Source organism: Triturus cristatus, chromosome 4_2 (assembly GCF_964204655.1).
Source record: "Triturus cristatus chromosome 4_2, aTriCri1.1, whole genome shotgun sequence".
Taxonomy (NCBI): Eukaryota; Metazoa; Chordata; class Amphibia; order Caudata; family Salamandridae; genus Triturus; species Triturus cristatus.
Window position 1 is genome coordinate 803,400,326 of NC_140586.1, and position 25,256 is coordinate 803,425,581.

At 46.1% G+C, this 25,256-nt stretch overlaps 1 long non-coding RNA gene across 1 annotated transcript in view; it reads left to right on the plus strand.

Annotated features, from left to right (window-relative positions):
- The window catches only part of LOC146835087 (uncharacterized), a 137,922-nt gene that overhangs the window by 112,026 nt on the left and 640 nt on the right, over positions 1-25,256 (plus strand). The gene's annotated exons all lie outside the window — the stretch shown is intronic.

The window sequence follows — 25,256 nt, forward strand, 5'->3', positions numbered from 1 at the left end:
TGCAACTCTCTAGCCTCTTTCTACACCTCTCTTCCCTCTTATTGCACCACTCTTGCCTCTTTTTGTACCTCTGTTGTCTCTTTCTGCACTTTTCTTGCTTCTTTCTACACCTCTATTGCTTCTTTCAGCAATTCTCTTGCCTCTTTCTGCAGTTCTCCTGCCTGTTCCTGCACCTCTCTTGCCTCTTTCTGTACCTCTCTTGGCTCTTTCTGCAGCTCACTTGCTTCTTTCTACACTTCTCTTGCCTCTTTCTGCACCCCGGTTGCTTCAGTCTGCACTTTCCATGCTTTTTTCTGCATCCATCTTGCTTCTTTCTGCAACCCTGTCTCTTTTTGTACCTTTCTTTCCTGTTTCTGCATCTCACATGCCTCTTTCTGCCCTTTTCTTGCTTCTTTCTACACCTCTGTTGCTTCTTTCAGCAATTCTATTGCCTCTTTCTTCAGTTCTCGTGCCTGTTTCTGCACCCCCTTGCCTCTTTCTGCACCCCTCTTCCCTCTTTGTGCAACTCTCTAGCCTCTTTCTACACCTCTCTTCCCTCTTTCTGTACCTCTGCTCCTTCTTTCTTCACCTGTCTTCTCTCTATCTGCACCCTTTGTGCCTCTTTTAGCACCTCTGTTGCTTCTTTCTGCAGTCTACTTCTTCTTTCTGCACCCCTCCTACCTCTTTCTGTACCCCTCTTGACTCTTTGTGTACCTCTCCTACCCCTTCCTGCATCCCACTTGCCTCTTTTTCCACCTCTATTGGTTCTTTCTGCACCTCTTTTGCTTTGTTCTGCATTTCACTTGCCTCTATCTGTACCCCTCTCGCCTCTTTGTGCACCTCTGTTGGTTCTTTCTGCATAGCTCTGGCTTCTTCCTGCATATCTGTTCCAAACTTCTGCATCACTCTTGCCTTTTTCTGCACATCTCTTCCCACTTTCTGCACCTCTCTTGCCTCAGTCTGCCCACCTGTTCCCTCTTTCTGTACCTCTTTTGCCTGTTTCTGCAACTCTCTTGCCTCTTTCTGCAGTTCTCTTGCCTCCTTCTGTACCTCACTTACCTCTTTTTGCACCTCTGTTGGTTCTTTAGTACTGCTCTTGCTTTTTTCTGCACCTCTCTTGCCTCTTTCTGCACCCCTTTTACCTGTTTCTGCACCTCTCTCGTTTCTGTCTACACCTCTGTTCCCTCTTTCCGTACCTCTTTTGCCTGTTTCAGCCTCTTTCTGCAGTTCTCTAGCCTCTTTCTGCACCCCTGTTGCTTAATTCTGCACTTTGCATACTTCTTTCTGCACCCCTCTTGCTTCTTTCTGCACTCATCTTCCCCCTTTCTGTAAATTTCTTGACTGTTTCTGCATCTCACTTGTCTCTTTCTGCACTTTTCTTTCTTTCTACACCTCTGTTGCTTCTTTCAGCAATTCTCTTGCCTCATTCTGCACTTCTCTTTCCTGTTTCTGCAACTCTCTTGCCTCTTTCTGCAGTTCTCTTGCCTCTTTCTGCACCTCACTTGCCTCTTTTTTCATCTCTGTTGGTTCTTTCTGTACTGCTCTGGCATCTTCCTGCACCTCTGTTCCAAATTTCCTCATCCATCTTCCCTCTTTCTGCACCTCTCTTGCCTCAGTCTGCCCACCTGTTCCCTCTTTCTGCACCCCTTTTGCCTGTTTCTTCAACTCTCTTGCCTCTATCTGCAGTTCTCTTGCCTCCTTCTGCACCTCACTTGCCTCTTGGTGCACCTCTATTGGTTCTTTCTGTAACTGTTATGCCTGATTCTGTAACTCTCTTGCCTCTTTCTGCAGTTCTCTTGCCTCCTTCTGCATCTCTGTTGCTTCTTTCTGCATTTCCCTTGCCTCTTTCTGCACCCCGTTGCTTCATTCTGCACTTTCCATGCTTCTTTCTGCACCTGTCTTGCTTCATTCTGCATCCCTGTTGTCTCTTTCTGCACTCGTCTTTCCCTCTTTCTGTACTTTTCTTGACTGTTTCTGCATCTCACTTGTCTCTTTCTGCACTTTTCTTGCTTCTTTCTACACCTCTGTTGCTTCTTTCAGAAATTCTCTTGCCTCTTTCTGCACTTCTCTTGCCTCTTCCTGCACCCCTCTTCCCTCTTTGTGCAACTCTCTAGCCTCTTTCTACACCTCTCTTCCCTCTTATTGCTCCACTCTTGCCTCTTTTTGTACCTCTGTTGTTTCTTTCTGCACTTCTCTTGACTCTTTCTGCACCCTTCGTGCCTCTTTCAGCACCTCTGTTGCTTCTTTCTGCACTTATCTTTCTTCTTTCTGTACTCCTCGTGCCTGTTTCAGCGCCTCTGTTGCTTTTTTTCACTTCTCTTGCATCTTTTTGCACTTCTCTTGCCTCTTTCTGCACACCTGTTGCTTCATTCGGCACTTTTCATGCTTCTTTCTGCATCCGTCTCGCTTCTTTCTGCAACCCTATTGTCTCTTTCTGTACCTTTCTTGCCTGTTTCTGCATCTCACATGCCTCTTTCTGCACTTTTTTTCCTTCTTTCTACACCTCTGTTGCTTCTTTCAGCAATTCTCTTGCCTCTTTCTTCAGTCCTCTTGCCTGTTTCTGCACCCCTCTTGCCTCTTTCTTCACCCCTCTTCTCTCTTTGTGCAACTCTATAGCCAGTTTCTATGCCTCTCTTCCCCCTTTCTGCACCACTCTTGCCTCTATTTGTACCTCTGTTGTTTCTTTCTGCACTTCTCTTTCTTCTTTCTGCACCCTTTGTGCCTCTTTCAGCACCTCTGTTGCTTCTTTCTGCACTTCTCTTTCTTCTTTCTGCATTCCTTGTGCCTGTTTCAGCACCTCTGTTGCTTCTTTTTGCACTTCTTTTGGTTACTCTGCATTGCTCTTGCCTCTTTTTGCACCCCTCTTGCCACATCTCTTTTGCCTCTTTCTGCACTCCTCTCCTCATTTTCTGTACCCCTCCTGCACCTCTGATGCTTCTTTCTGCATTTCTATTGCCTCTTTCAGCACCTCTGTTGCTTTTTTCTGCAGATCTCTTGCCTCTTTCTGCAACTCACTTGCCTGTTTTAGCACATCTGTTGCTTTCTTCTGCAGATCTCTTGCCTCTTTTTGCACCCCTCTTTTTGCTTTCTGTACCTCTCTTGACTATTTCAGCACCTCTGTTACTTCTTTCTGTACTTCTCTTCCTTCTTTCTGCACCTCTCTTGCTACTTTCTGCACCTAATTTGCCTCTTTCTGCACCTCTCTTGCTTCTTTCTGCAGATGACTTGCCTCTTTCAACACCTCTATTGCCATCTCTTGCCTCTTTTAGTACCCCTCTTTTTTCTTTCTGCACCTCTCTTGACTTTTTCAGCACCTCTGTTACTTCTTTCTGTACTTCTCTTCCTTCTTTTGGCACCTCTCTTGCCTCTTTCTGCACCTCAGTTCCCTGTTTCAGCACCTCTTGCCTCTTTTAGTACCCCTCTTTTTTCTTTCTACACCTCTCTTGACTCTTCCAGCACCTCTGTTACTTCTTTCTATACTTTACTTCCTTCTTTCTGCACCTCAATTGCCTCTTTCAGCACCTCTCTTGCTTCTTTCTGCAGATGACTTGCCTCTTTCAGCATCTCTATTGCTTTTTTCTGCAGATCTCTTGCCTCTTTTAGTACCCCTCTTTTTTCTTTCTGCACATCTCTTGACTCTTTCAGCACCTCTGTTACTTCTTTCTATACTTTTCTTCCTTCTTTCTGCACCTCAATTGCCTCTTTCAGCACCTCGTTTGCCTTTTACGGCAGATCTCCTGGCCCTCTCTGCACCTCACTTGCCTCTTTCAGCTCCTCTGTTGCTTTTTTCGGCAGATCTCTTGCCTCTTTCTGCACCCCTCTTTTCTCTTTCTGCACTTCTCTTGCCTTTATCTGTACCCCTGTTCCCTCTTTCCGCTCCTTTCCTGCCTGTTTCTGCACCTCTCTTGCCTCTTTGTGTACCTCTCTTGCTTCTTTGTGTACCTCTCTTGCCTCTTTCTGCACTTCTCTTGCTCTTTCTGCACCCTTCATGCCTCTTTTAGCACCTCTGTTGCTTCTTTCTGCACTTCTCTTTCTGCACTCCTCGTGCCTCTTTCAGCCCCTCTGTTGCCTCTTTCTGCACTTCTACTGGTTCTTTCTGCACTGCTCTTGCCTCTTTCTGCATCCCTCTTGCCTCTTTGAGCACCTCTTTTGCTTCTTTCTGAACTGCTCTCTCTACTTTCTGTACCCCTCCTGCTCTTTGTGCACCTCTGATGCTTCTTTCTGCACTTCTATTGCCTCTTTCTGCACCTCTCTTGCTTCTTTCTGCAGATGACTTGCCTCTTTCAGCACCTCTTTTGCTTCTTTCTGAAGATCTCTTGTCTCTTTCTGCACCTCACTTGCCTATTTCAGCACCTCTGTTGTTTTTTTCTGAAGATCTCTTGCCTCTTTCTGCACCCCTCTTTTTTTCTTTCTACACATATCTTGCCTCTTTCTGCACCCCTGTTCCCTCTTTCTGCACCTTTCCTGCCTGTTTCTGCACCTCTCTTGCCTCTTTGTGTACCTCTGTTGCCCCTTTCTGCACTTCTCTTACTCTTTCTGCACCCTTCGTGCCTCTTTCAGCACCTCTGTTACTTCTTTCTGCACTTCTCTTCCTTCTTTTTGCAGCCCTCCTTCCTCTTTCTGTACCTCTCTTGCCTCTTTGTGCACTCCCTATCTTTTTCTGCACCCTCTTGTCTCTTTTTTCACCTCTGTTGGTTCTTTTTACACTGCTCTTGCTTCTTTCTGTACTTTACTTGCCTCTTTTTGCACTTCTCTTGCTTCTTTCTACATGTCTGTGGCTTCTTTCAGCAATTCTCTTGCCTCTTTCTGCACCTCTCCTCCTTCTTTCTGCACCCCCTGCCTCTTTCTGTACCTCTCTTACCTCTTTGTGTACCTCTCCTACCTCTTTTTGCACCCCTCTTGCCTCTTTTTGCACCTCTGTTAGTTCTTTCTGCACTGCTCTTGCTTCTTTCTGCACCTCACTTGCCTCTTTCTGCACTTCTCTTGCTTCTTCCTACACCTCTGTTGCTTCTTTCAGCAATTCTCTTGCCTCTGTCTGCACTTCTCCTGCTTCTTTATGCACATCTGTTGCCTCTTTCTGCACCTGTCTTGCCTCTTTTGGCACCTCTGAGTTAGAGGTAGTTTTAATCCCCCTGCCCTATTATGTATGAAGGCCTTACAGGGGAGGTCATGCCAATCACAGGGGCACGCAACCCACAGTGTACCCTAGTATATGTAGGTGTTTTCAATTTATTCTAAGTGTCTTTCAGCATAGCACTGGCTCCGGGCCTGGTTAGTCAGAGTCAGTTACCACCAGTACCAGTCAGCAAAAAGTTGATAGCACAGGATGACTTTGAAACAAGGTCTCTTTCTGCACGTCTCTTGGTTCTTTTTTCATATTTCTTGCTTCTTTCTGCACTTTTCTTCGTCTTTCGGGACTTCTGCTGCCTCTTCATTTCTCTTGCTTCTTTCTGCACCTTTTTTCTTCTTCCTGCACATGTCCTACCTCTGTAGGCATAGTTAGAAATTAGCATTGAAAAAACCTTTAAAATTAAGGGGGCGTGGTTTAGCGCGCATCCAAGATGGCGGCTTTTTCGTGAGCTCTGCCGATCCTCTGGTGCAGACACTCAAATTAAAGCGATGTTCCGGTGAGCTTCTCATCATCTTTTGGCAGTATTGGGTGGCGGAACAGCACAGCAGAACTGGGAAGTTTGCTGTGGTCGAGAACGGCTTCTTTGTTCATAACGGAGCCCAGCGATATTTTCCTCACGGCAGAGTCAAAATGGCGGTTGGCGCGAACATCTATCGCTATGAAGTCTGACGTGGTCCTGTCACTTTGCTCTTTTCTTCTCATCAGATGCTGACAAGACTCTGCATTTAAATGTAGTTTTGAAGGCAGGTTATTATATGGGACTTGGTGAGTTGGTATACTTTATTGCATGACAGGTCCACAGGTATGTCTCCCTGTTAGGCGCTGTTGCTTTCCAGACAACTATAGCGACCGCTACAATGACTTCGTCAGGACATGTAAGGTGCGTATTTTCCTTACTGTTGTAGTCACTAATTCTGTGGCGTGACGCTCCCTGGAACGGCAGCCTCTAATATATTGGTATCTCTAAATGGTGGTGGCTGACAGGACATTTTAGTTTAAATACATTATCCTGAGGAAATACGCTCGTGCACAAAATGGCGGCTGCTGACAGTCTTCTTATTGGAGTTTTGAATAACCTTGTTGGCGGCCTGATACTCAGTTGGTTTTATATCAGTTGGGGTGTCTTATCCCATGTTCAACAGTTCGTATGCAATTTTAAGCCTCTGAAGAACATTTTGATCTGTTGTTGGCTGTGCAGCTTCAATCGAACTCCATTGCTTGAAACAAGTGGTTGCTCATTATTTTCAGTGCATTATTTCAATGGCGGAAGGCATGGGTGTCAGCCCCAATGATAGAGATCCTAAGGGGAATTTGAAGAGGTCTAAACAGAATTCCTCTATGCCAGATATCTCAGCAAAGGCTAATATGGATTCTGCTTCAACATTAGATACTATTCCAGTTAAACTTAATACTGTTCATGATATAGCACAAAGCACTAAAACGAACACAGACTCCAGGTTGAGGTGACGGCCATCAGAAATTACCTCAAAAATCTCTCATTATGTGTCTCCAATGCAGAAACACGAATAAGCTCTGTGGAAGACTTAAAAAATAAGCAAGCTAAACATGCTCAGAATATGGAACGTACCCTAGCTTCATTGAGAAGAGACCTAACTGAGCAGGAAGATAGGAATCGTTGAAGTAACCTTCAAATTTTTGGCCTTCCCGAGTGTTAGACCTGGCACCTTGGTGTGAGTCTCCCTTCCACTTTTTGTCGCTGTGCCTCAGGTGTTTTTATGGTGTTGGCCGCTCAGAGCAGTGTGCCACTGCCAACCAGTGCCACAGTGCAAGTGCTCCCAATTTAAAATGTATATGTTGGTTGGATTCCATGATTGACTTATTTGGTTTACTGTCAGACCCCAGTAAAGTGCACCAGGAGTGCCAAGGGCTTGTAAATACAAATGCCGCTGGTGGGCTTGCAGCACTGGTTGTGCCACCCACAGAAGCGGCCTGGTAAAATGTGTCTAAGGTCTGCCACTGCAGAACCTGCGTGCAGTCTGGTACTGTCATGCTGACTGGGCAAGTGCACCCACTTCCCAGTCCCTAAACCTTCCCTTAACTTCATATTAGTCACCCCTATGGTAGGCCCAAGGCATTGTAAGCATAAGGTAGGACAAGCCCTGATGTGTGTGGCATGTCCTAATAGTGAATTACAGCCATTTTTGTTTTTCACTATTGCACGGCTACCGGTTCCCATAGGCCAGAATGGGCTGTTAGAATTGTTACATCCTATGATCCTAACAGACCCAGGGAACATGGTAGAAAATCGAGTTTAGTATGCCTGAACTCAGAATAATAAAATACATCTCTTAGTAAAGTTTATTATTATTATTCTGTGCTTGCAAATACCACTTTTAGAAAGTTGGTATTTGCTTGCCTAACCATTTCAGCCCGCCTCTGCTATGATGTGTATCTGCCTGTCTGGTTTGTGTGAGTGACAGGGCTGGAGAAACCCAGAGGGGCAGGGCTAGGTAGCCTGATGGTGAATAGAGAGATTGACATCCAGATGGGTGGGAGGAGTGCACCTGGACTCTGAATAGGGCTGTGCTCTGCCACTACAATACTGGCTCCACCTCCTGTGGAGCGGCTGATGTCCCTGCCCTGCACCCTGAATAGAAAGGCAGAGTCATGTCAACAAAGTGCTCAAGAACTGTTTTGGACTGGGCAAAGGCCCCTCTACCCCAGAGGAACAAAGGAATTAGGGGTATAAGTATTGGGACCCTGCTCCCAAGAAATTAGATCCTGCTTGACAAGAAGAACCTCTGCCTGAGGAGAAGGAACTGGGAAAGCTGTAAGGAGGAGTACTGTCCCTGACCTGGGGGATTGGCCTGCAGTGGTTGCCTTGCTGCTGAAAGGAGAGGAGAAAAGACTACAAAGACTTTATTTCAACTTGTGCTTAAAAGATCTCCAAGGGCTTGTGCTGAGCTTGCCCCCTGAACGAAGTCCCAGGACCAGTGGACTTCACCCCCCAGCTCCCCAGAGTCTTTTGGAAGTGCCTGCTGCTGTTGTTGGGCCTTCTGAGGGACTGCGTGTCGCAAGAAGCTGGAAGCGCGACTCAAGAAGGAGAAGCGTGCCGCCGTCGGAGCAGTTGTTGTCGCATCTCGCAAAGGGTGTCGCCGCTGCAGCATCGCATTGAGCGGAAGCGTCTCGCATCATTCCGGAAGTGTCTCGCAACGCCGAAGAAGCGTGTCGCCATCGCAGCCATCGTAGCTGATGCATTGCACCGCATCAAGAGAAGAGTCTCGCATCGAGGAAGAAGCGTGTCGCCATCGCAGCCATCGTAGTTGTCGCATCGCACCGCATCAAGAAAAGCGCCTTGCATCCACGGAGAAGCGTGCCGCCGTCAGAGCTGCTGTCGTCACATCGCGTAAAGGGGTGACTCCCCTGCAGCATCGCATCGAGCGGAAGCGTCTCGCAAACGTCGGAGAAGAGTGCCGCTGCCAAGGCTGCTGTCGTCGCATCGCGTAAAGGGGTGACGCCGCTGTAGCTGACGCATCGAGTCGAGTCTTCTCGCAACATCGGAGAAGCGTAACGCATCTGGAAGATCTTCACGTCTTTATTTCTTTGCACCAAAAACTTCATCGCATCAGCATCGTTGCAACACTCTCGTTGCCCTGCGTGTCACATCTAAGGTTCATTGACTTAAAGTGTCGCATTTAAGAACTTAAGAGAACTAAGCAAACTTCTACCATCTAAAGTAACAGTATTGTGTATTTTTGTCGTTTAATGGTCTTGTGGTAACTCTATATAAAGAATTCTTATTTTTAATATAAAAACCTGTGTTGTGTCCATTTGTAGTGTTGTCACTTGGTTACTGAATGTGTTCACAAATGCTTAACCTATAACGCTCTGAGATAAGCCTTGTCTGCTCGCGCCAAGCTACCTAGAGGGTGAGCAGGGGTTATTTTAGGAGTGTAACCCCTTACCCTGACTAGAGGAAAGTTTACCTACTTGTCACAAGTACCTACCTGTGCCAACCAGAGAGCCCGGATTCTAACATTGGTGGTCAGCGGTGAGGTTTCTGGACTTGCATTTGTGACTCATGTACAGTAATTGGTGAACACTACTTAGTGAGTGCAGACCTTAAACGCAACCAATACTTGTTGGTAGATTTCTTTTGGGACTGTCTATTTTTGAGCACTGCCAAGCTTAACCATGGTGGAGAAAGAAGCATCCATAGTCTCTGTGAATACTGAATTTGAATGGGAAGAAGAGAAATTGGATAGCCACACTGCCAAGCAGCTGAAATTCTTCTGCAGGAAATGTAATGTTTCCACAACTGAATGTAAAAACAAGCCAGAGTTCTACAAGGCGCTGAGGGTCTGGGTAGAAGCAAGGAATGCCACTGATGATGAGAATGCAGATGAGCAGCTGGATGGGCCAGTGGGTCCAAGAGGCAGGTAGCAGTGTTTCTAGTAAAAGTTTATCTCCAGAGGAGTTGGTAGACAGGAAGGAAACCAGAACTCATGAAATAGAGATGGCCAAACTAAATGGACAACTGGCAATGGAACAAAAAAGGCTGGAAATGGAAGAGAAAAAAATCCAAATGGAGCATGACATGAAAATGAGGGAGCTGGAGTTGAAAGCCCGGGGCTTAGAAAGCACTCCCTCTGGTGGCAGCACACCCCCAGTGCAGGTAGAGTCCAGAGTGTACATACCCAAAGATGTAGTGAAATAATTTTTTTAAAATGATGACATAGGGCAGTGGTTCAAAGCCTACGAAGTAGCCATGTCCTCCCACCGGGTCCCTGAGAAGGATTTGGGAGCGGGGTTGTGGGAGCGGTTCTTGAGTGAAGGGCGGGACACACTGCTAGATTTGCCCTCAAATGTGTATAACTCTTACCCCCATATGAAGGATGCTTTAATGTCTAGGTATGGGTTAACCCCTGAAATGTATAGACAGAGGTTCTGGGGTTGCACTAAGATTCCCAATAGTACGTATGTGGAGTATGTGACTTTTTTTTGCAGAGCACTGGATGGTTGGGTGAAGGGTAGCAAGGTTGATCATTTTCAAGGGCTTTTTGATTTAATGGCATGAGAGCACTTGTCCAGTAATTGTTTTCCTGAGCTACGCCAGCACCTGATTGATAGTAGGCTGACTAACCCTAGGAAGCTTGCTGAGGAGGCGGACCGCTGGGTCAGTACCAGGGTCCACAAGGGTCCCGTGGGAGACTCCGCCAAAGGTTGGCAGGGTCCCCAGCAGAAGAGCGGGGGGGACAAGGGTAAACAGAGGGAGTTCCAGAGGAGGCCCCAAAGTAATCCCCAAGGGAACCAAGGGAAGGGTTCTCAGCCTCCCCCACCCCAGAAACCGACTGGGGCCCTGACAGGTACCCCTGTTCAAAGAGGGCCCACAACCTGTTACAGATATGGTGAGCTGGGTCATTTTGCCAATGATCCCAAGTGTCGCCAGTTTGGTAAACCAGCACCCCCTGGTGCAACCCCCCGGTAGACGGCTAGTGTAGCCCTGGGTGGAGAGATGGGTGTCCAAGGTGGGTGGAGTTCAGTAGAAATGTCCCTGGTCTCATTAGGAGACCGTGAAGTGGTCCCCAAAACCCAGCTGCCTGAGAACACTGAAACATACAGGCAGTGGGTGACCATAAATGGCCATAGGGTTGAAGCTCTCAGAGACACAGGAGCCAGTGTGACGGCTGTCAAGCGCCACCTGGTGTCTCAGGAGCAGGTTGTCCCAGGAGCATTCTATCCGGTTGTTGCCGCCGACAACACCGAGAGTCACTGCCCGGTGGCTCAGGTTCCCTTTGAGTGGGGGGGTCTCTGGTACTCTTCAGGTAGCTGTGAGGCCCGCCATGCCTGTAGACTGTCTGTTAAGGAACGATCTGGAGAGCTCACCTTGGGCTAAGGTGGAGCGGAGTGCTCACCTGGAGATGTTGGGTATGCCAGATTGGGCGTGTGTCACCACACGGTCCATGACAGCGAGTAGAGGTGCTCAAGATGACCTGGAGCCTGAGAGGGAGGCCCAGGAACCGGCCTTAGGCAGAAGAGGCAGGGGGTGCGGGAATCCGGCCCCTGAAGTTCCCACGGTCCAGGAGGAAGCAGACCTTGAGGGGGATGCCCTGGAACCTACAGGGGAACAGATAGCTGAACTGGGGGACCTGCCTGAGCTGACCCATTGGCAGCAAGAAGGAGGACCCTCCAGGGAGGAATTCTGCAGGGAGCAGAAAGAGTGCCCTTCTCTCGTGGGTATGCGGCAGCAGGCTGCAGCCCAGGCCAACAGTGATGAGTCTGGAACACATTTCATTTACTGGGAGAACGACCTCCTGTATTCTGAGCCTAAGGTTGCTGAGCCTGGGTCCACCCGTGTGCTGGTGGTACCCCAGCGCTTCAGAGCCTTCCTACTAGGGCTGGCTCACGATGTGCCATTAGCAGGACATTTGGGGCAGGACAAGACCATTGAAAGGCTTGTCACCCACTTATTTTGTCCCCAAATGCGCAGTAGTTCAGACACTCACTGCAGGACCTGCCAGACTTGCCAGGCAAGTGGGAAGAGTGGAAGGAAGCAGAAGGCTCCATGCCAGCCATTCCCTGTGGCCGGTACCCCATTCCAGCGAGTGGGGATTGACATTGTAGGGCCACTGGACCACAGGACAGTGATGGGCAATAGGTTCATCCTGGTCCTGGTGGACCATGCCACTCGGTACCCGGAAGCCATCCCTCTGAGGACAGTGACGGCCCCCGTGGTGGGACGTGCGCTGATGGGAATTTTCTCCCGAGTGGGATTCCCTCTAGAGGTGGTGTCTGACCGAGGTACCAATTTCATATCTAAATATATGAAATCCCTTTGGCAAGAGTGTGGTGTAACCTACAAGTTCACCACACCTTACCACCCCCAAGGAAACGGGTTGATTGAGAGATTCAACCGAACCCTAAAGGGCATGATAATGGGTCTTGAGGAACCCATGAGGTGTAAGTGGGACGTCCTCTTACCATGCCTGCTCTTTGCTTACAGAGAGGTGCCACAGAAGTCTCTAGGGTTCAGCCCCTTTGAGCTTCTGTACGGACACCCAGTGAGAGGACCTCTAAGTCTGATCAAGAAAGGCTGGGAGCAATCTCCCAGGAAACCTCCCCAGAATGTATATAGCTACATGCTGGCCTTCAGAAACCAGACTAGGCGTTTCAGGGAACTTGCTGAGGCAAACCTGGAAGCCAGCCAGGAGGAGATGAAGCGGTGGTACGACCAGAATGCCACTCTGGTAGAGCTTCAGCCTGGACAGAAGGTATGGGTCTTGGCCCCAGTGGAGCCCTGTGCGCTCCAGGATAAGTGGACCGGTCCCTTTGAGGTTGTGGAGCGCAAGAGCCCTGTCACCTATTTGGTGAACTTGCGGTCTCCAAGGAACCCCTTGAGGGTCCTTCATGTCAACCGCCTCAAGCCCCACTTGGAGAGGTCCCAAGTGGGCATGCTCTTAGCGACAGATGCTGGGATGGAGGAGGAGACCGAGCCTCTTCCTGACCTCCTGTCAGCCAAGGAGCAAGATGGGTCAGTGGATGTGTCATCCTCTCTTCCACCCTGACCCCTGAGCAACAGAACGATTGTCGCCAGTTACTGGGACAATTCTCTGACCTGTTTTCCCTGATTCCCGGTGTCACTGATTGGTGTGTCCATGATGTGGACACTGGGGATAGTACACCTGTGCGGCACAAGGCCTACAGCAGAGCTTTCCAAACTCTGTGGCGCGACACACTAAATGTGGGTGTGTCGCGCGACGATGATGTCGCGGACAGATTAGGGTGCCCTCTTGGATTTTGCATTCAGTGGCGCAGTACCGTACGTGGAGTAAGGAGAGGTGCTAGGTGAGCGCGGCCTCGTTCCCCTGTGCGACGCATGTTGAACGTTGAATCGGCGCTCGGTAAGGCAAATTTGGAATTTTAAAAACTGTTGCCATTCAATTGTATCCCCTGAAATAATATTACACCAATGTCAGAGGCGTAGTTTGTATTCCCTGTTGCGTGGTGGTTAGGGAAGCAGTATGGCGCCAATCTCGGAATGCTCCTGAATTTCCACTGCCAGGTTGGAAGATGAAATAGGTCCGCGATAGAAACAGACAGGAATTACTCGAGCAAAAATCTAAATCCGCTGTTTTACAACCTTATCCGCTGTGGCCTAGGTGATTTCAAGAGCCAGGTGTTATATGTGAAATCCTCCTGCTTTGCTTTGGGACACAAAGTAAATACAAAGTCAGTAATACATAGCTGCCAAGGTTTCGGATTGCTATGTGTGACACGTTCATAATTTTGAGTTATTAGGAGTGACATTTCAACGACTATGAGTGACCCTTTCAACCGAGGAAAATGAAGAAAAATGAATGTGTTTGTGTCCTTGTGTATAGTAACTGATACTCATAAAGCGGGCCGCGTTCGCACTATATAAAATCGGCGGGAAAAAAAAAATGCAATGTGAAAGATGCTGCATTATTTCATAAAGAGTTTTAGGCCACGCTGAAAAAAAAAATTTAAATGCTGAGCGGCCTACCGCCCAGGCTTGACCACGCTGTCCGCAAGTACAGTGGCACCACAATCTCTGGCGCTAAGTTACCCCGGCCCAAAATGAGTTAGTGCGCTTTCGTACAAACTTTCTGAGACAGACTGCCTCACTGCACAGTTAAATGGCCCCAGGCACATCCGGATCACCGCTGCGCGCTTTCAAAGACATAACAAGTAAGTTCAGTACAATTAGAAATACCGTGTACATTTAACTCTGAATTTCTCCGAGACAGTGCATGTAGCACAGCTAAGAGGTGAGTGCCTCTGAGCTATGCGGTTAGTAGTGCAACTTGGAGAAATTCGGAGTTAAATGTAAGTACTTTATAATGTGCAAGCGCATGAAAACTGGTACACAGCTGTCCCCTCCCTGAGTACATGGCCACTGGTGCACAAGAAGGAGCGCATGCGACTCTCACCTGCAACCACCTGCACAAATTAAGCCTTTTTAGGTTATATCTGAACTACCGTGGGAGTGATATCTGATTTTGGACCTACCTGTGGTCAATTTAGCCCAGTTGTTCTCTTCCTTGTAAGCCGAATGTCCCTTTTGAAACTGGTCCATATTTTATACGCCTTAGGGCCCAGATTTAATAATTTGTCATTCAACGCAGCACAGCAAGCAAATTTGCTACTCCGAGTAGCCCAGAAGGAAAATTACAGCCCAGAGCCATATCTAATACGAGTGGCACTGCTGCTGCTGTCCGTCAAGCACAGACACTCTAAAAAAGCTGCCTTGCTTCATGCAAATAGTACCTACACCTCCAAGATTGGCGCCATATTGGTTCACTAACCTAGCACCAGGGGATACAAACTACACTGTGGTTTGATTTGCATTCCACTCTCTCCCATCTCCAAGCCCCATAGAAACGGAGAACCCATGGGTGGAATGCACTGTGTGTTTAAGCCACAATTCTCTGGGAGCGCTTGGAACATGGTATTCTTCCACGGCGTACCACGTGTGATGGGCAGGGCTAGGCGTGGGGTCAATGCTGGTGATAGAGTCGGGCTCAGTGTGGAATCTGTATGTTGAATGCTTTTTTTTATTGAGGCGATTCGAAGGGACGCAGGTGGCAAGAGGTCACCAGTTCCGGAAAAGAACAGCAGCATGCGCGTTATTATTCATATTTCAAAGACACGTAATCTCTGAATGAGGGTATCCTTGCCGGAACCAGCTAAAAGACTGATGACTTAAATTCTGCCCTTGCTTAAAGATCTTGCCATGATCAAGATGCATGAACAATGGTTTTGGGTATGAGCACCAGGTCGACCGGTCCTTTTATTCTTGTCAGAGTAGTTGCAAAGGCTGAGATGAAGGGTCTTGGAAAGCCAAAGGATGTGGATTCTCGAATCCCAGGGGTTAGTTGGCCCTTCTGGCGATTGCTCTGATATTTGGTTTAGTTGGCATTACAGCAGACACCTAGTATATTTTTATGTCCCTGAATCACAGAAGTTTTGCCAGTCACTGTCTTTGTTAGAACAGATTCACAATTGCTTTATTAACCTTCCTGCTTTCTCAAATTTGCTTGGAAATGCACCATTTGCCCACTATTTTTTCAAAATATTCTTGGGGGAGATCCCCCCCCGAACCCCACTTAGGTGGCTCGGGGTCACTCCCTTCGCTCGCACGCTTTGCCGTGTCGCAAGATGAACATTGTCTAAAAGGTGTGTCACCAACATGAAAAGTTTGGAAAGCTGTGGCCTACAGGGTGACTGACGGGGTAAGGGCCTGCATCAAGGAGGAGGTCTCCAAGATGTTTGCCCTTGGGGTAATTGAGTCCTCAAGCAGTACTTGGGCCAGCCCAGTGGTCTTGGTCCCAAAGGCTGCAGCGCCGGGAGCCACACCCGAACTCCAGTTCTGTGTGGACTACAGAGGACTCAATTCGGTCACCAGGACTGACGCACACCCCATCCCCAGAGCTGATGAGCTCATAGATCGGCTAGGGGCTGCCAACTACCTCAGCACGTTTGATCTGATGTCTGAGTATTGGCAGATCTCCTTGACCGATGGGGCCAAAGAGAGGTCAGCATTTTCCACCCCTGATGGGCATTACCAGTTCCGGGTTATGCCCTTTGGGATGAAGAATGCCCCTGCCACCTTCCAGAGGTTGGTCAACCAGGTGTTGGTTGGGCTGGATTCGTTCAGTGCAGCCTACCTCGATGACATCGCAGTGTTCAGCTCTACGTGGGAGGAACACCTGCGCCACCTCTGGGAAGTGTTGATGGCGCTGCGGAGGGCAGGCCTCACGATCAAGGTGAGTAAGTGCCAGATCGGGCAGGGTTCAGTGGTGTACTTGGGGCACCAAGTTGGGAGTGGCCAGGTGGCACCCCTTCAACCCAAGATAGAAACCATCCTGAATTGGGAGTCGCCCAAAACCCAGACAGAGGTGAGAGCCTTCCTAGGTCTCACCGGGTACTACAGGAGGTTTGTCAAGGGGTATGGCAACATTGTTGCCCCCTTGACAGCGCTGACTTCAAGGAAGCAGCCCAGGAATGTGATTTGGACTGACACCTGTCAGAAATCTTTTGATGCCCTGAAAGCTGCTATGTGCACGGCGCCCGTGCTTTTGGCTCCCAACTTCTCCAAAGAGTTTATCGGTCAGACAGACGCTTCAGAGCATGGTGTGGGGGCTGTTCTTTCACAGATTAATGAAGAGGGCCTAGATCAACCTGTAGCATTTATTAGCAGGAGGTTACTACCACGGGACCAGAGATGGAGTGCTATTGAGCGTGCAGCATTTGCTGTGGTCTGGGCGCTGAAGAAGCTAAGACCCTACCTGTTTGGGTCTCACTTCCGGGTTCAGACAGACCACAGGCCCCTCAGATGGTTGATGCATATGAGGGGTGAGAATCCAAAGCTGTTGAGGTGGTCCATTTCCCTACAGGGTATGGATTTCACGGTGGAACATCGCCCTGGTACAGATCACGCCAATGCTGACGGTCTGTCCAGATTTTTCTGCCTTAGTGATGAGGAACTCCCTGGGGTAGGGTAGTTCTCCCCACTTTTCAGCTAGAGGGGACACGTGTTAGACCTGGCACCTTGGCGTGAGTCTCCCTTCCACTTTTTGTCGCTGTGCCTCAGGTGTTTTTATGGTGTTGGCCGCTCAGAGCACTGTGCCACTGCCAACCAGTGCCACAGTGCAAGTGCTCCCTATTTAAAATGTATATGTTAGTTGGATTCCATGATTGGCTTATTTGGTTTACTGTCAGACCCCAGTAAAGTGCACCAGGAGTGCCCAGGGCTTGTAAATACAAATGCTGCTGGTGGGCTTGCAGCACTGGTTGTGCCCCCCACAGAAGCGGCCTGGTAAAATGTGTCTAAGGTCTGCCACTGCAGAACCTGCGTGCAGTCTGGTACTGTCATGCTGACTGGGCAAGTGCACCCACTTCCCAGTCCCTAAACCTTCCCTTAACTTCATATTAGTCACCCCTATGGTAGACTCAAGGGCAGGGTACATTGTAAGCATAAGGTAGGACAAGCCCTGATGTGTGTGGCATGTCCTTATAGTGAATTACAGCCATTTTCGTTTTTCACTATTGCTCGGCTACCTGTTCCCATAGGCCAGAATGGGCTGTTAGAATTGTTACATCCTATGATCCTAACAGACCCAGGGAACATGGTAGAAAATCGAGTTTAGTATGCCTGAAGTCAGAATAATAAAATACATCTTTTAGTAAAGTTTATTTTAATATTCTGTGTTTGCAAATACTACTTTTAGAAAGTTGGTATTTCCTTGCCTAACCATTTCAGCCCGCCTCTGCTATGATGTGTATCTGCCTGTCTGGTTTGTGTGAGTGACAGGGCTGGGGAAACCCAGAGGGGCAGGGCTAGGTAGCCTGGTGGTGAATAGAGAGATTGACATCCAGATGGGTGGGAGGAGTGCACCTGGACTCTGAATAGGGATGTGCTCTGCCACCACAATGCTGGCTCCACCTCCTGTGGAGCGGCTGATGTCCCTGACCTGCACCCTGAATAGAAAGGCAGAGTCATGTCAACAAAGTGCTCAAGAACTGGTTTGGACTGGGCAAAGGCCCCTCTACCCCAGAGGAATTAGGGGTATAAGTATTGGGACCCTGCTCCCAAGAAATTAGATCCTGCTTGACAAGAAGAACCTCTGCCTGAGGAGAAGGAACTGGGAAAGCTGTAAGGAGGAGTACTGTCCCTGACCTGGGGGATTGGCCTGCAGTGGTTGCCTTGCTGCTGAAAGGAGAGGAGAAAAGACTACAAAGGGCCCGATTCACAAAACTAACTTAAGACAAAATCCTAAACTTACTACCATTTTGGTATTCACAGAATGCACTTACTACTTTTGGTATTCACAGAATGGATTTACGACTACTAACTTTACGTCTGCACTCGGGCTGGAAATTCCGGCCCGGAGGCGGAGCTTCCGGCCCGGAGGCGGGGCTTCCGGCCCAGAGGCGGGGCTTCCACGCCGGAGTCGGAGCTTCCGGCCAGAGGTGGAGATTTTGGCCATGGCTAAATCTCCGCCACTGGCCGGAATCCCCACCTCCAGCCCGGAAGCTCCGCCTCCGTCCCGGAAGCCCCGCCTCCGGGCCTGAAGCTCCGCCTCCGGGACGTAAAGTTAGTAGTCGTAAATCCATTCTGTGAATACCAAAAGTAGTAAGTGCATTCTGTGAATACCAAAATGGCAGTAAGTTTAGGATTTTGTCTTAAGTTAGTTCTGTGAATCGGGCCCAAAGACTTTATTTCAACTTGTGCTTAAAAGATCTCCAAGGGCTTGTGCTGAGCTTGCCCCCTGAACGAAGTCCCAGGACCAGTGGACTTCACCCCCCAGCACCCCAGAGTCTTTTGGAAGTGCCTGCTGCTGTTGTTGGGCCTTCTGAGGGACTGCGTGTCGCAAGGAGCTGGAAGCGCGACTCAAGAAGGAGAAGCTTGCCGCCGTCGGAGCTGTTGTCGTCGCATCTCGCAAAGGGTGTCGCCGCTGCAGCATTGCATCGAGCGGAAGCGTCTCGCATCATTCCGGAAGTGTCTCGCAACGCCGAAGAAGCGTGTCGCCATCGCAGCCATCGTAGCTGAAGCATTGCCACCGCATCAAGAGAAGAGTCTCGCATCGAGGAAGAAGTGTGTTGCCATCGCAGCCATCGTAGCTGAAGCATTGCATCGCATCAAGAGAAGAGTCTCGCAACGCCGAAGAAGCGTGTCGCCATCGCAGCCATCGTAGCTGAAGCATTGCACCGCATCAAGAGAAGAGTCTCACATCGAGGAAGAAGCGTGTCGCCATCGCAGCCATCGTAGTTGTCGCATCGCACCGCATCAAGAAAAGCGCCTCGCATCCACGGAGAAGCGTGCCGCCATCGGAGCTGCTGTCGTCGCATCGCGTAAAGGGGTGACGCCGCTGCAGCATCGCATCGAGCGGAAGCGTCTCGCAAACGTCGGAGAAGAGTGCCGCTGCCAAGGCTGCTGTCGTCGCATCGCGTAAAGGGGTGACGCCGCTGTAGCTGACGCATCGAGTCGAGTCATCTCACAACATCGGAGAAGCGTAACGCATCTGGAAGATCTTCACGTCTTTATTTCTTTGCACCAAAAACTTCATCGCATCAGCATCGTTGCAACACTCTCGTTGCCCTGCGTGTCGCATCTAAGGTACATTGACTTAAAGTGTCGCATTTAAGAACTTAAGAGAACTAAGCAAACTTCTACCATCTAAAGGTAACAGTATTGTGTATTTTTGTCGTTTAATGGTCTTGTGGTAACTCTATATAAAGAATTCTTATTTTTAATATAAAAACCTGTGTGGTGTCCATTTGTAGTGTTGTCACTTGGTTACTGTATGTGTTCACAAATGCTTAACCTATAACGCTCCGAGATAAGCCTTGTCTGCTCGCGCCAAGCTACCTAGAGGGTGAGCAGGGGTTATTTTAGGAGTGTAATCCCTTACCCTGACTAGAGGAAAGGTTCCCTGCTTGTCACAAGTACCTACCTGTGCCAACCAGAGAACCCGGATTCTAACACCGAGGAATGTGAGAAATCTGCTCCTTCAAAGTTAGAATTTTTACTTACTTGGCTACCTTCTGTCCTGAACATTTCATTTGTAAAGGACTTTGAAATAGAACGCGCTCATAGAGTTCCCACCATTAAGCCTAAATCATAATCTTTTCCAAAACCTTTAATTTTTCAGCCGCTGCGTCATCAACATTCTGAACAAATCCTAGCTCAAATGAGGAAGATTAAGACTTTACAATAGGAAGGGCACAGAATATCAATATCACAGGACTTTGCTAGAGATACTGTCATTCGCCGTAAAGGTTTCTTGAATCTGTGTAGAAGGCTTATAGACATGAATATTCCATTTTTATGTGCAGAGCTTTCTACTTTTTTGGATAATCAGTCCGAGTCACTGATGGACTCTGAATCCCTTCCTCGCACCTCTCAACCTTAATGTCCATCTTGCACTGTTTACTTGTCTCATACCCTTGATGATTTATTGCATTATGAGTGGTTAATAATGCCTCTCTGTTTTCTTTTTCTTGTAATGATGAATATTCATTGCATCTGTTATGGTTGTAGATTGGTTGCTCTCTTTTAATCGCTTTTTCATTTACAGGTCGCACGGTTGTGCATACCTCTATACTTGTTGCTTAAGAGGTATATCTGCGTCGTTATTGTTGTTTTGTTCTTGTCTTATTATTAGTGGTTATCACTATATCTTTCTTTCCCTTCTCCTCGATTTCTTTATAATTTCCTTTCATTTCTGCCTCATTCTATCTGGGCTTATGGTCACTATTTTCTCTCATCTTCCTCTTGTGTATTTTTCTTTTTGTTTCGTATTGTATTTCATTATATTTGCTGATGTGTAATTCTAAAATGGTTGGTTTCCTTGGAACTTTTCTTTCTCTCATTCTCTCTTTATGATATTTGTTATATATCTTTCCTTACTTTTTTTTGGGTCTCTTTTATATTCTTTTTCCGTTTTACTTGAACTGCTTCTTCCACTCTATTCCTGCTATTGTTCTGGTGTTTATTCTTTTTTCGTGTAATTAAGATTCATTTGTATCTTCCTCTCTTACTCTTCCTCCTATATCTATTTACATTTTGTTTGTACACTTCCTATAATATGGGTATATTTATCAATTCCTCTATTCTTCATGTAGTTATGACATGGTTGGTATTTTAGACAGAACATTTTATTAATTTCTCGTTGGCATATATATTTATCTTTGTTTCTTAAAATGATAATATGTTATATAAGCATCAGATTTGTTCTACTCTATTGTGTATCATTTAATTATTGCTTATTGCTTCTAGATAATCTTCTTTTTCTATTTAATATACCTTAGTATTTCTTCGCAGCTACTATCACTTTATATAGTGTTGGTTATATTAGTGGTTATGAATTATAATGTATTATATTGCCATTTTTAAACGCTTCATGTTAATATTCTTTCCATCATTTATGAACATTTAAACAGGCCTTAATCTATTTTTCATATTAGGTGTTTCTCTTATGCCTTTGATACCTTAATCGAATTCTTCCTTAGGCTGTTATTATAAGGTTGTTATTCATGATACCCTAATTTAATATTGCCTTAGACGAATGTTTATAATGTTTATTAATGCTCTTTATGATGCCTTACCTTAATATTACCTTAGGCTGTTCTAAATTATCTATTATTGTTCTTCTCGACGCCTTAATGTAAAGATTTCACAAGATGCAATTAAGTCTTCAAAGGAGTTTATTTGCGAGCGACAATCCAGCTGAGCTCCCAGCTCAACAGCCTTTTCAATTCCTCCGTCAACATTCCACATTAAGCTGACATCACACATTCCATGATGTCAGCTTAGCAATTTCTCTACACATCTCCCCCCTTACATTAAACAAAATTTTGAACCTTATAATAATTTCTATGTGAACTGTAATACTTTCTAGAAATTATCCCCTAACTTTACATACATCACCCATACTTCTAGTAGTTCCATTCTCCCAAATTACCACATTACGTTTGACTTCTTTGACCTTACAAGGATTAGAATATTTACTTTCTCCTTTAGGGACTAAACCTTTCTTTCGTACCACAACCCAATCTCCCGGTATCAACCAAGATCTTTTCATACCCATTCTCTCGTTGTAGTATGAAACATTCTTACCACATGACTTCACCACATTTTCCTTTATTTTTTCCTGATCCACAATGATTTCCACATCATCTTTCAACCACACAGGACATTCCTTAGAATTTGGAATCCTTCCCTTGAGAGAGACAAAAGTTGCAACACCAGTTACAGAATGAGGCGTGATCCTATGCGACCACATCAATCTCCTTAATTCCTTCTTCCATGGCAACTGATTGGCCAATGACAGTTGTATATTTTCCATAATCAAGCGATTTACTCTCTCTACAAGGCCATTAGCCTGCGGACGGAAAAGAGCTACTCTTTCATGTACAATACCAAATCCGTTCAAATAAGATACCATTTCCTTAGATACAAATTGTACTCCATTATCTGAAACAATGGTCTTTGGTAAACCTTCATCCATGAAAGTCTCTTCCAAAAAATCAGTGACTACAGACGTATTTACTTCTGGTACAATTTTGACAACGAACCACTTAGAATGATAATCTACCAGTACAATAATACATTTGTTTGCTGTTCCTAACTTTACTACAGGCCCCCAAAATCAATTCCTAATTTTTCCCAAGGCTTACTAGGAAAATTTGTCATCTCCAATGGGGGTTGTCTGATCACTTTAGACTTATCACTATTAGCACATGCCACACAATTCTTCACTTTTTCCTCGACATTATGATCAACTCCCAGCCACCAAAACACTTCCCTGACTCTCCTCTTCATGGCACTACGTCCAAGGTGACCTTCATGAATAATATCAAGAATTCTAGAACGAATACCAACAGGAGGACAACTTGACTCCTCCTCCTGACTTTACCACCTACTATGCTTAACTAATCTTTGACCTTGAAGTATTCACATATGTCTGCTCTTTGGGCATCTCTACCATCCCATCCATGCACAATCTTTTCCTCAACCTCCTTCATGATATCGTCATTCTCCTTAGCATCTGCCCACTCACTAGCAACGATAGATAATACCCCTTCAATTGACATTACTTCACTATTCTGTACTTCAGAGACAACACCATCTTCAAGCATCCTTGACAAATAGTCAGCAACTACATTATTGCTGCCTTTGACAAATTCGATCTCAAAATTGTATTCAATCACCCCTAACAACCACCTTGTAATACGAGGTGTAACATTTCCTTCTAATCCACGTCCACCTTTGAAGATGTAAGTTAATGGTTTTTGGACTGTCCTTAATTTAAAAGGAATTCCCCACACATAGAACCTAAAGTGGTTAATACCCCAACAACAGGCAAGAGCCTCCCTTTCAATCACAGAATAAGAAGTCTCCGCACCTTGTAACCTTCTTGATGCAAACCCATTGGCATTTTCAACACCTTCATGAATTTGAGTAAGAACAGCTCCAATTCCAACACCGCTTGCATCAGTAGTAATGTATGTCCTTTTCGTCACATCAAAATGACCTAAGGTTGGAGCACTCACTATAGATTTCTTTATATTAGAAAAGGAACTCTCACATTCTCTTGTCCAATCATACTCTGCACCTTTTTTCATCAACCTTCTTAAAGGTTCAACAATCTCTGTAAAATTCTTCACATATTTAGAGCAATACTCCGCCAACCCAAGGAATGATTTTAATTCATCCTTGGAGTCAGGCCTACGTGCATTTTCTACAGCTGTCACAATACTTTTCTTTGGACTAATTCCCTTAGCATTAATAGTGTGACCTAAGTAAGTAACCTCTTCCTTCCTTATCTGACACTTTTCCTTCTTTACAGTCAAACCATACTTTTCTAATCTAAACATCACTTCTTTAAATAACTCATCATGACTGTAATTGCTATTTCCTACAATGAGTACATCATCTTAAAAGCACAATACATGTTCTAAGTCCCCAAAAATATTCTTCATTACTCTTTGAAAAACAGCAGATGCTGATGCTAATCCAAAGGGCATTCTTTTATAACGAAAAGCCCCTAATGGAGTAACGAAGGATGTCAAATGACGTGACTCATTGTGCAAATTCACCTGATGGTAGGCAGAAGACATATCCAGAACGCTGAACACTACTCCTTTACCCTCCATGGTTAACATCTCAGAAATATTCGGCAAAGGTTGTCTGTCTACCCAGATGCACTTATTTAAATCGCGCAAGTCAATACACAAGCGGATTTTTCCATCTCCCTTAGGTGCCACGACGATGGGGGCCAACCATTCCGAGGCTTCTATTGGTTCGATGATCTGTTGTTCTAATAACCTATCTAGTTCTTCCTTCAGGGCCTCTTTCACAATATTAGGTACGTTCCTCACTTTATGCACCACTGGCTTTGCATCTTGTTTCAAAATAATTTTATGGGAAAATCCCTTCAACAAACCCAATTTATCTGAAAACACATTAGGACATTTCTTCATCAGAGCTTCACAATTCTCCGGAGAAACTTCCTCTATTTTATTTTCCTCAGTTAACATTACTGGTTCTTTAGCAGAAGGATTGATGATTATCCCTAAGTCATACTGATGCCGCCAACCAAGGAGATCTGAGCCAAAGTCAGTTACATACATCCTCCCATAGAATTTTCTGTTCTTAAAACTTATTGTTGTCCACTAAAACCCCAAAATTTCTATTTTCCTTCCTGCATACCCTACAGCCTTAATATCAGACTTTGTAGCGAGGAGTCACTGAATTTCATGAAAGTCTCTCTGGAAATAAGAGTGAATAAGCTCCCAGAGTCTACTAACACTCTTATAGGAAATCCATCAAACAGAATATCACAATGTGGTTTCTCTAATTTATCAGTACTTTCTAATTTCACATCCAATGGCTTCACTACAGTCATTCCACTCTCATTGAGAACATCTTGTTCTCCTTCCACAGTTAGAGTTATTTCTTGAACATTTACACAAATGTCATCCACTTCTTGATCTACTAACTGAATTTTCTTTGTGTCCCAATTCTCTATTTTGGTTTTACACATCTTAGCAAGATGCCCTCTCATCTCACACCTTCTGCATAGTGCGGATCTAGCTGCATACATCGTACTAGATGCGAGATGCCCCGGAGCACCGCATCTGAAACACTTTATCTCCCTCCAATTTATATTTTTCTGTCTTGCTCTTAATTCTATTTTTTTCTTATTGTCGATTTAGTTTTTTGGTATCAGCACTCTTCTCAAGATTCTTCTTTTCTGGTAGAAAAGCTTCTACTTCAGCCACAACACTACTTTTCTTCCCCCCTGAACTAGTATTATCAATTTATTTTAACCATATAGCCGTATGTTCCATCCCCTTAGCAATTTTGATGGTCTCCTCTAAGTTAGGATCTTTGGTTAATAGCTTTTCTTTGATCCTCTTGTCATTGGTACAACGTACAATTTGATCTCTAATAAGAGAATCAGTTAATCATTCGAAATGACATGATAGAGCTAACCCCCTTAATGTAGCATCTTAAGACGCAATGTCTTCCTCAGATTTCTGTACTCTGGAAAAAAACGTATGTCGCTCTAATACCAAATTTGTTTTAGGGGTGAATTGTATATCTAACATTTGTATAGACATTTCAAACACATTGTTTGGTTGTCCATCCCCCATT